This window comes from Cervus canadensis, chromosome 2 (genome assembly GCF_019320065.1).
Source record: "Cervus canadensis isolate Bull #8, Minnesota chromosome 2, ASM1932006v1, whole genome shotgun sequence".
Taxonomy (NCBI): Eukaryota; Metazoa; Chordata; class Mammalia; order Artiodactyla; family Cervidae; genus Cervus; species Cervus canadensis.
Window position 1 is genome coordinate 101,035,106 of NC_057387.1, and position 12,378 is coordinate 101,047,483.

Sequence of the window (12,378 nt, forward strand, 5' to 3'; positions counted from 1 at the left end):
GGTGGGATGAGAGTGGAGAGGGAGGTCTGTCGAGAAGGCTCAGGGGTATCAGCCTCTGCTTAGTGGGGTTCGTGAGGGAAGGAAGTGCAGGAAGGAAGCCTTCCTGGAGGAGGACGAAGGGAGGTGTTCTAACCATGAAGGGAACATCCTCTAGGGCAGCTCTGGAAGATGCCCTGAGACAAACACTGCTCTCAGTGGCAGAGTGAAAGAACAGGTAGTCTGGGCACTGAAGCCAGACTTCTCAGGTTCAGGCCCCATTTCTGTTCACTTATCAGGACTGTGGTCTTAGGCAAGTTACCTAACACCCCTGAACCTTCTCATCTTTAGAACAAGGATGATAGCTGTCATAGCTACTGTTAACTGAGCAGTAAACTACATACCACTGTGCTAAATGCTTTTCTTGGAATGTCCCCTTATTATTATAATATGGAAGCTGGGCAAGACATAGTCTACTAAGGTTAGGTGACAAGTGAATGGATAACACACAGAAAGTCCTTGGTACAATACCAAGGGGTATGTATGAAATGTATGAAATGCCCAGTCCATTTTAGCCATTAGTGTTATTAATGGAAAGAGGCTGGATCCAAATTGTGAATGTCATGCAGAGTTTGGATTTCAGCCTGTAGGCAGTGGAAGACATGGAAGGTTTTTCCAGGTGAATGCCAAGCTGAGACCTTGTTTAAGAAACTTCTGTTTGGCATGGTGTGGACAACTGGGAGAAGTAGTATTCAGACTCAGTGCCACCTGTTCACTGGAGACACCTCAATGCTTTCAAAACATCAGCGTCCAGGCTCCAGAGATGATGGTTTAACTTACCTGTAGTGGGATTTGGGCATCCCATAACGTCATGTGAAGAATCAGGATTTCCTTCTTGGTCAAGGTAAATTTCAACTCAGTTGGTGCTCAGCATTCCAGTTTATGAGCCTGAAAAGGCTGCTGCCCTCTGAAAAGTGAAGCAAAACTTAATTTCCACAAAACTTAATTTCTCTGTTCTCCAACACCATCCTAGTCCCTGGCCCATAGTAGATACTTAAGAAACTTTATGTGTTGAAAATTTTAGGGACTTGTACAGTTGCCTTCCATATCTGTGGCTTCCACATCCACAGATTCAACCAACCACGGATCAAAAAAATGTTTTTAATTCCAGAGGGACTTCCCTGATGGTCCAGCAGTTAAGACTCCACGGTTCCATTGCAGCAAGCCTAGGGTTCAATCCCTGGTCAGGGAACTAGATCCCACAAGCCACAACTAAAAGGTCCCACATGCTGCAATTAAGACCCAGAGCAGCCAAATAAATAAATAAAAATGAATAAATACTTTTAAAAAGACATTAGCTTCCTTCCCTCCTTCCTAGAGAATGAGGGTGGGAAAAATCACATCTGGATATCACCTGATCCTATTAATAGCAGCAAACATCTTCAAGCCCTTGAGCTATATTATCTCATATAATCATATGAAATGATATTTCATATAGTAGTAGCTTCTATTATCCTCATCTTACAGACGAAATTGAGACTTAATTTGTTAGTGAAAGTATCCAAGGTTCAAAATACTAATGAATGTTCTAACCAAAATTAGACTTCCCTGGTGGCTCAGATGGTAAAGCGTCTGCCTACAATGCAGGAGACCCGGGTTCAATGCCTGGGTCGCGAAGATCTCCTGGAGAAGGAAATGGCAACCCACTCCAGTATTCTTGCCTGGAAAATCCCATGGACAGAGGAGCCTGGTAGGCTACAGTCCATGAGGTCGCAAAGAGTTGGACACGACTGAATGACTTCACTTTCACTTTCAACCAAAATTAAATCCTAGATCTGTCTGATTCCATCTTTAAAAAAAAATTATTTCTTTGACTGCACCGAATCTTAGTTGTAGCATATAGGATCTAGTTCCCTGACTGTAGATAGAACCCAGGTTCTCTGAATTGGGAGCTCAGAGTCTTAGCCACTGGACCACCAAGGAAGTCCCTATCTGATTCCATCTTAATCAATATGGAACACGGCTTCCTTCCCCAGTGGCCTCTTATGACACAAACCCAAACCATTCAGTGGCTGGTGGATTGGGCTGCCATGTTAGCCTGGGAAGCCTTCAGCTTGGCCATGCTCTTTTCCCCTGTGCTAGTCAGAGTAAAGCCCAGCAGCTGTAACAAAGAGGCCCAACAATAACTCCATGGACAGAAGAAGGTAGAAGTTTCTCTCTCACCTAACTGCCTGGTGACTGTTCCAGAGCAGCCAGAAGCTACATGCATTGCAGACGTTTTAGAGTCCAGATTCCTTCCATCACGATTCCCCGCCATTCTGCAGAGCATTGTCCCTGCATTGTCAAGCTAGGTCTCCCTGAATTCACGTCAGCAGGAAGGGAAAGAGAACTTGGCAGAGATGTGGCCACAGACTTAAAGCCTGGGCCCCGAAGTAGCACATAGGTGTCCCATCCATCCATCCACATTTCCCTGGTGAGAACATTGATGAATAGCCACATCGAACTGTGAAGGAGGTTGTGAAATGAATTTTTGCCCTATTCTCTGACATAAGTGTGAATAAATACTGGTAGATAGTTTCTATCACTTCACTCTTACCTCCTATTCTGGGAGGCTAAAAGGAATGTGGGAATCAGGGTCATCAGTAGCTACCACCTGGCTGGTTGTGTGTGTGTGTGTGCACTTGATCTGGAAGACAATTCACTTTGAGTTGGAGGAACCAGGTATAGGGGCTCCACAGGGGTAGGTTGGATACCCCTGAATGGCATTGTGTCTACTGGACCCAGGTCCCTGGAGAAATCGGCTAGGAAACACAGTGTAAGAAAGGAGCGTTTGTTGCCCTAGGATGCCCAGGTCAGTTCAGTTCAGTCGCTCAGTCGTGTCCGACTCTTTGCGACCCCATGAACCGCAGCACACCAGGCCTCCCTGTCCATCACCAACTCCCGGAGTCCACCCAAACCCACATCCATTGAGTCAGTGATGCCATCCAACCATCTCATCCTCTGTCGTCCCCATCTCCTCCTGCCCTCAATCTTTCCCAGCATCAGGGTCTTTTCCAATAAGTCAGCTCTCTGCATCAGGTGGCCAAAGTATTGGAGTTTCAGCTTCAACATCAGTCCTTCCAATGAACACCCAGGACTGATCTCCTTGCAGTCCAAGGTTATCTACGACCCAAGAGTCTTCTTCCATACACACAGTTCAAAGTCATCAATCGCACTTCAGCTTCTTTATTAGTCCAACTCTCACACCCAACATGGACTACTGGGAAAAACCACAGCCTTGATAGACTGGTACCGGGCAAAGTAATGTTCTCTGCTTTTTAATATTGCTGGCTCTAGGTTGGTCATAACTTTTCCTTCCAAGGAGTAAAGCGTCTTTTTAATTTCATTGGTTTGCAAATCACCACTGCAGTGATTTTGGAGGCCCAGAAAAATAAAATTCAGCCATCTGTTTCGACTTGTTTCCACCATCTATCTGGCCATGAAGTGATGGACCGGATGCCTATGATCTAGGTCTTCTGAATGTTGAACTTTAAGCTCAACCTCACTCTTTCTCTTTTCACTCATCAAGAGGCTCTTATTCTTCTTCACTTTCTGTCAAGGGTGGTGTCATCTGCATATCTGAGGTTATTGATATCTCCCCTGGCAATCTGGAGTCCAGCTTGTGCTTCATCCAGGCCAGCGTTTCTCATGATGTACTCTGCATATAAGTTAAATAAGCAGGGTGACAATATACAGCCTTGATGTACTCCTTTTCCTATTTGGAACCAGTCTGTCGTTCCATGTCCAGTTCTAACTGTTACTTCCTGACCTGCATACAGGTTTCTCAAGAGGCAGGTCAGGTGGTCTGGTATGCCCATCTCTTTCAGAATTTTCCACAGTTTATTGTGATCCACACAGTCAAAGGCTTTGGCATAGTCAATAAAGCAGAAATAGATGTTTTTCTGGAACTCTCTTGCTTTTTCGATGATCCAGCGGATGTTGGAAATTTGATCTCTGGTTCCTCTGCCTTTTCTAAAACCAGCTTGAACATCTAGAAGTTCATGGTTCATGTATTGCTGAAGCCTGGCTTGGAGAATTTTAAGCATTACTATTACTAGCATGTGAGATGAGTGCAATCATGCGGTAGTTTGAGCATTCTTTGGCATTGCCTTTCTTTGGGATTGGAATGAAAACTGACCTTTTCCAGTCCTGTGGCCACTGCTGAGTTTTCCAAATTTGCTGGCATGTTGAGTGCAGCACTTTCACAGCATCGTCTTTTAGGATTTGAAATAGCTCAACTAGGATGCCCAGTGGGCGCCAAGCTGACTGATGATCAGCACCTGGATGGACTGTGTACCACGCGGAACCCTAAGGGCCTTTCTGCATCCTGGCCCCACTTGGGGAGGAGGCACGGACGAATGCTTACACCTTCCCTGACCTACATGGCTGTCGTGCTTTTTTGTCCTCCCAGCTGCCAGGGACACCACCAGCTCAGGAGCTCTGGGTCTCACAGGGCTGTGGGTTCTGTTTATCTAAGTCGAGCCTCTCATGAATAGAGCCTCTGAGATGCCTTCATTAGTTACTTGACAGTGGCAGGTGAAAAGGGGCCAGGTGTTGAGTCTCCAAAGACAGACATCCAGGCTCTGGACTCTTCTTTTCTGCTTCATGTATGAGTTAAAAGAGGGCTTCCCAGGTGGCTCAGTGGGAAAGAATCCACCTGCCAAAATGCAGGAGACACAAGAGACGCAGGTTCAATCCCTGGGTCAGGAAGATCTCCTGGAGTAGGAAATGGCAACCCATTCCAGTATCCTTGCCTGGAAAATTCCATGGATAGAGGAGCCTGGTGGGCTACAGTCCATGGGGTCACAAAGAGTAGGACACGACTGAGCGACTGAGCATGCGTGTGGGAGTTAAGAGAAGCTAGACTGTTGTTCAGTCCATGAGTCTCAGAAAGCTGGCTGCCCTCAGCCCAGGGGCCATTTTTTTTAAACTGGAGGACAGTTGCTTTCCAATGTTGTGCTGGTCTCCGCTGTACATCGACATGAATCAGTCATAAGTATACACACGCCCCGTCCCTCTGGAGCCTCCCTCCCACCCCACATCTCTAGGTTGTCACCGGGCGTTGAACTGAGCTCCCTGTTCCATACAGCCGCTTCCCGCTAGCTGTTTCACACGCGGTGCCGTGTGGATGTCAATGCTGCTCGATTTGTCCCACCCTCTCCTTCCCCTGCTGTGTCCACAGGTCTGTTCTCTATTTCTGCAGTGTTAGTCCCTCAAAGAGTCATGTCCGACTCTTTGAGACCCCATGGACTGTAGCCCTCCAGGCTCCTCTGTTCATGGAATTCGCCAGGCAAGAATACTAGAGTGGGTAGCCATTCCCTTCTCCAGGGGCTCTTCCCGACTCAGGGATAGAACCTGGGTCTCCCACATTGTATGCAGATTCTGTACCATCCTAGCCACCAGGGAAGCCCTAAGACTACTCAAGTGGGTTGCCATGGCCTCCTCCAGGGGATCTTCTCGACCCAGGGATCAAATCTGAGTCGTCTCTTATGTGTCCTTTATTGGCAGGTGGATTCTTTACCACTGGCTCCTGTCTGGGAAGCCCAAGGGCCATTTAAATTCTTTCCTGCCAAGCACAACTCAGGTGGTAAAGAATCTGCCTACAATGCAGAAGACCTGGGCTTGATTCTTCTGTCAGGAAGATCCCTTAGAGAAGGGCATGGCAACCCACTCTGGTATTCTTGCCTGGAGAATTCCATGGACAGAGGAGCCTAGTGAGCCCCAGTCCATGGGGTCACAAAGAGTCAGACACGATTGAGCAACTAACACACACACACACACACACACACAAGGGCCATTCAAATTCAGGCTTTGGGCAAAATCTGGATTCCATTCCTCTGCTCAAGGAAGTCCACTGTGGCAACACCCCATCCCAGGCACCCTAGGTATTCTGTTGGAGCTTCTGAAAATTAACCAACCACTCATTGCCTACAACAGCAAGCCTGAAGGGAACCAGTCAGCAAGCATGAAAAGCAATGATCCTTTACGTCACACATCAACAAAACATTTTAAAGTGCTTTCCTACACATCACCTCACTTACAACGCTCAACAGTTTGGTCAAGGGAGTCAGGGCAGGAATTATTATCTCCATGATGCAAACGAGAAACTGAATCTCATTTCAGGTAAAATGATCTGCCCCAGATTGGAATAATAGTAAATGTCAAAGCTTGTTTGGACAGCAGAGGAAAGTCTCAGATTGTAAGCAGGCACAGAGAAGTAATATAACATTATCTAGTTACTACCAAGTATGTACCATATGCAAGCCCTTAACCAAGTACCTTCCATGCAGAGTGTGTGTTTATCTGCATAACTCCATGATTTAGACTTTGGTTCTATCATTATCTCCATTTTACAGATAAGGAAACAAAGGCTCAGAGATATTAAGTAACTTTCTCAGGAAACCCAGCTATTAAGTGGCAGAGCTCTTAACTGCCAAGTTCCACAGTCTATCAAGTGCCGTATCTTCTGTGTTCACCCCTTCAAGATATCAGAGGTGGTGCTCAGGCCTCCAAAACAGCTCCTGGTTTACACCTCAATGCTTTGGCCTCAGACCCATGGGTATCAACTCAGCCACCCCTCAGGACACCCCTCAGCTCTGTCTGCCTTCATAACAACACTCCATGTACCAGGCATCCATCTAGGTTCTGGGATTCAGCAGTGAGTAAAACAAACCCCTCGATTCCTGGAGCTGACATTCTTTAATGGAGACAGATGATAAACACCTGGACAAAGACATGCATGCGGAACTTCCCTGGCGGTCCAGTGGCTGGGACTCTGCGCTTCCAGTGCAGGGGGTCTGGGTTCGATCCCTGGTCGGGGAACTAGGTCCTGCATGCCACAACAAAGGCTTCATGTGACACAACTAAGACCCAGGGCAGCAAATAAATAACTAAAAATATCTTTTTAAAAAAGAAGACATACATGAAATGCTTGATAGGAAAGAGGGATAAGGTGGCTAAGTAAGGGCGCAGAGAATGATTGGGAAGAGGTGCAGTTTTATATAGGATGGACAGGCAAGGCCAGAGTGGCTATTTGAACAGACACTTAGAGGGAGGGAGGAAGCCACGAGGCCTTCAATAAGTTGGGCATTTCAGGCCAGGTACATCAAGGGCTAGTCCCAGAGGCCAGTGTAGCTGGAGTGTAGACAGTGAGGGGAGGAGAGTAGCTGAGGATGGTGGGAGGCAGGTCACGAAAGAGTGTTAGATTTTACTCTGAATGAAGCAGGAAGGCCTGGCAGGGTTAAGTGTAGAGAAGACTCATGATCTGACGAGCATATCGGGAGTCACTACAGTTAGGAACAGACTTAGAGGGGGCCAGGGTAGGAGCAGGGAGGCCATCTGGACCTCCCCAATTCCATGACCTCCTTCACACTACCTAAGTGCCTGCTCCCCAAGAACTCACCCTCTCCCCGAAATGGCTCCTTTGGGAAATCCTGACTTCACACAAGTCCTTCTCCAGCCACTGCATCTCTCCTCAACCTCCCTCTGCTCAACCTTCCCGTGGTGAAAACTTTCAAACTTAAGAATGTCTTTGGGAATTCCCTGGCGGTTCATGGGTTAAGACACGGGCTTTCACTGCCAAGGGCCCAGGTTTGGTCCTGCTCAGGGAACTAGGATCCCACACTCAGTGTGGCCAAAATAAACAAATAAATAAAACTTTAAAAAACAGCCTTCAAATCACTGACCCCACCGCCTCGTCTCCAGTCTTTGGTCATTTCCTCCTTTGACTTCACTTCCTACCTAGCTAAGGGCCCAGGGACCCTCATGTCTGAAATCCCCTCTTCGAACTACCTCACTCCTTGTTCATCCCTCTTCTCCACTGCAGTCACCAGGTATGGAGTGGACCCCATGACCCTTGTCTCCTGGTGTCCAGACTCTTGCATAATCCCCTCCCCTTGAGAGTGGGCAGAAACTAAAACTTGCTTCTAATCAATAGAATATGGCAAATGTGACAGTTGTCACCCCTTGTTTAAGCTACATCCTATGGCAAAAGTGGTGGGTGTCACTCCCATGATTACCTTACCTTATATAACTCTGTCTTTTTTTTTCACTTTTTTTTAAAAACTGAAGTATAGTTGATTGACAGTGTTGTGTTGGTTTTTGGTATATAGCAAAGTGATTCAGTTTTATTTATTTTTATATTGTTTTCCATTATGATTTATTACAGGATATTGAATATAGTTCCCTGTGCTATATAGCAGGACCTTGTTGTTTATTTTATATATAGTAGTTTATATCTGCTAATCCCAAACTCCTAATTTATCCCTCCTTCCCCTCCTTCTTTGGCAACCATAAGTTTATTTTTCTATCTGTGAGGTTGTTTCTGTTTTGTAAATAAATTAATCTGTATCATTTTTTTAGATTCCATATTTAAGTGATATTGTATGAAATTTGTCTTTCTCTGTCTTACTTCACTTAATATAATAATCTCCTCCCTGGTGGTCCAGTGATTAAGACTCTAAGCTTCCAATGCAGAGGGTGTGGGTTCTATATCTGGTTGGGAAACTAAGATCCTGCATGCTGTGTGACACAGCCAAAAAAAAAAAAAAAGTAATATGACAATGTCCAGGTCCATCCATGTTGCTGCAAATTCCATTCTTTTTTGTGGCTGAGTAATATTCCATTGTAGATACATATACAATGGAATATATGTGTATATATGCATACACACACACACACACACACACACACCCCACATCTTCTCTATCTATTCATCTGTGTTTTATGTGAAGGTCAGTGAAGATTCTATAGGCCCAGCAAGTAGAAGGCACTCACTATTATTACTGGTATTTTTTTCCCTATGTTGGCTGATATTCCAGAAAATGGGAGAATATTGATCAACATTAAGAAGAATATTATGTTCAAATATTATGAATAGTGTGTATTGACTGCCATTCTCATTTAAACAATGAAGCAAATATAGGAAGTAACTTTGTCTGGTTAAAAAGATGCCTAGACTAGGAATCAATTAGTTTAAATTCTAGTTTCATTTTTGCTACCCACGGTTAAATCTGTTAACTTTTGTGGACCTCAGTTTCCTTGAGCTTAAACTGGATGATTACGGCAGAGCTTTCCAGCTATAAAGTGATGCTCATGCTCAGATACAACTTATTGAATAAAAAGGTGGGGGGAGGTCTGTCTTAACTGACTGGAGAGAGAGGCTCTCCTCGCAGATTTGATGAAGTAAGTGGCCACTTTGGAGCTGTGAGTGGTCTCTAGGGCCTCTGGGGTGGCCTTCAGCTGACTGCCAGCAAACAGCCAGGGCTCCATCATCCATCACAGGATGAATTCTGCCAACAACCTGAATGAGGTTGAAAGTGCATTTTCCCCCAGGAGGCCTCCAGATGAGCCCAGCCAACATCATGATTTCAGCTCCCTAAGACACAGAGCAGAGGACCCAGCTCAGTCTTGCCAGGACTTCCCACTCACAGAACCATGAGATAAGAAGTGTGTATTGAGAACCATGAGATAAGAAGAAGTGTATTAATGCACTGAGTTTGTGGTCACTGTTACACAACAATAGATAATTAACACAGCAGGCAAAACCTGAGTCTTGGTTACAACCAACGTCCTGCCTGTCTTAACACTTGCTAAAAAAGAGTCATTCAACCAACTAGAACAGCCATTGGTTTGATTTGTTTCATAATCAGAAACCTCAGTTTGTTTTATAATCAGCTCTTCCACCAGGCTTTTCAAGATAACTACAGTATTACTTGGTCTCTCTCCTCACAACCTCATTGCCCTACCTGAACCATCATCAGAAGATGATCCCCTCAAAACAAAACAAAAAGAACCCAAAAAAGATATGATGGTCCTGCTTCATCCCTCACGTTGAATATAGAGGTTTTAAGTCTTGACAATGTATACCTGCAGGTAATCACCACAACTGAAATATAGAACATTTCTGTCACCCAAAAAGTTCCCTTCTGCTTACTGCTGTGAAGCCAATCACCTCCTCCTACTCTAGCTCCTGGCCATCACTGATCTGCTTTCTATCACTACATTTGTGCCTTTTAATTTTCATATAAATGGAATCGTACAGTGTATAACCTTTTGAGTCTGGCTCCCTTCTCTTTGCATCATGCTTTAGAGATTCAAGTTCTGTCAATCAGCTGTTCCTTCCTCTTTAGGGTTGTAGTATTCCACTGCAGGTATGGACCACAGTTTGTTGATTCATTCATCTGTTGATGATCATTTGGGTTGTTCTCTGAGAATACAAAAAGATTATTTAGAAGTTTATTTTGGGAGTACACAATATGTTTCTATTCATTAACGTTACTAATTCAAAACACTAGTTCTTTCTTAATCTTTAAAACTCAGCCTACAGATCATGTTTGAGAATCTAGCAGATTTTAGCAAGTGTTATTAAGGGACTTCTCACAAACTTGCCTCTTCAAACATTTAAAGTACATTTATAAATGAATATCTTTGATTTCCTTTTTCAGTATCTCATTTGCCTGATATAAACAAAACCTTCCTAAAGTTTCATTCTTATAAATCTAATAAATCCAACTTATAAATATGATGAGCCTTAAGTTCTCTTAAAAATCTATTTACACATGAAGCTAAATGTATGGAGATTTCTTTTTTAAACAGAAATGTTATTAATAATACTCAAGTTTTAATTCTTGCTTTAGCATGCTGTACTTACTTAATCCTAAGGGGCTTCCCAGGTGGCCCTCTCATCCATTGAGGTCACTGGTGCACTAAGAAAGACGGCTGTGAGGCTGTGGTCTCCAACCACATCCTCACCAGGGCCTCAAATTCTGTTTGTGAAGCTGAATCTCTGATTCAGTTCAAAGAGCTGCGGAGAGCCCCTCATTACACAGCTGGTGGGGTGAGTGAAACAGTGACAGGTATTGGCTTTGGGGGCTCTTTCTGTTTGATTCAAGAAGGACTGAAAGCGTCTCACTCAACCTGAGAAGCTGGCTGGCTGACCACACTACATAGTGGTCCAACATGTCCTTTCAAGCAAAAACCTGTGAGTATTTGCAGGTAGATCAGGAATAACAAATATCTGGTACATGAGCAACCACTCTCCGATCCTGTCTCCGTGGCAGACATTGCTAATCAATCACCACATGCCTTCCCCTCGTTAAGACAGTGCTACCCTGGGCCAAACCTAATTAACTGAGGTTAGCATATAAGGTGCCTTCCCTGGACTAACCAACTTTGATGAGAAGATGAGGTCTGTCCACTCGGCTCTTGCTCAGGACTGGGTTAATGGGTAACTGGGCTTGGGGCTTGTTCCTGTCTTCTGTGAACAACTGTGACCTGCAGTGCAGTGACCCCATGCAGTGAACAGTGGGGAGGAGGCCTGGGTGTTACCCACTGCTATGGAGTGGGTGCTTCTATTGAAGACCCCTTGTTGGGAGGTAGGGGGGCTGCAGCAGGCTCCCTAGGACACGACCCAGGCTTGAAGTTCTGAGTGGAGAACCCAGGTCCCAGTCCCGGGCAGAGCTCCACCCGCCTCCCTGGGTGGTTACGGGCAGAGCCAGCTCAAAGCCACCAGAATCACATCCCCAGCCCAGGCCCTTAAAGTCCAGATTCAGATGCCCAACAGCCAAGCGTCTAAGAAGCATCCAAACTAAGAGGCGCAAAACCAAACTCCTGATTCCCACCCGGCCCCCGTCCCTGACACTGTCCTCCCTGAATCCTCAAGCTCCCAGGATGTGATGTTCTGTCCTGCCAGGTGTTCAGGCTCCAGTTCCTGGAGTTGTCCTTGACACCTCTTTCTCTCACAGCCCACATCGTATCTGTCAGCAAATCCTATCAGCTCTGTCTTCAGAACAGATCCAGAGTCCGGCCACCAGCACCACCAGCACCTCCAGCACGTTTATCCTCCAGTCCAAGCCCTCCGTGTCTCCCCATCTCTCCCCCGGATCTCTGCAGTGGCCTCCTCCCGGGCTCCCTGCCTCCATCTGCCCTGCAGTCCATTCCCCTAACAGCAACTGCAGGGGGCTTGGAACACAGAAATCAGATGAGGCCCCCCGTTTGCTCAGAACCTGCCAACGTCTTATCAGCCCACGTGAAGTCCAAAGCGTTTGCCAGGCTTCAAGGCCCTACAAGATTGTCTCCCTATTTCCCCGCCTCACCTCTGGTCCCGTGTCATAGCATTCGCCCCATCGCCCTCCAGCTTCTGCTACCCTGGCCTCTTTGCCACTCCTTGAAGACATTCTCTCTGCCCAAATGCTTGACTTCCAGACATCCACATGGCTCCTAGACATCCAGAAGTTGGCCCACTCTCTTCCTCTGTTTTTTGCTGGATGCTACTTTGATGAAGCCTTCTCTGACAGTCCTATTTTATTTCTTTATCAAAGACTTTTTTGATGCGGACCATTTTTTGGTTGTGCTGAGTCTTTT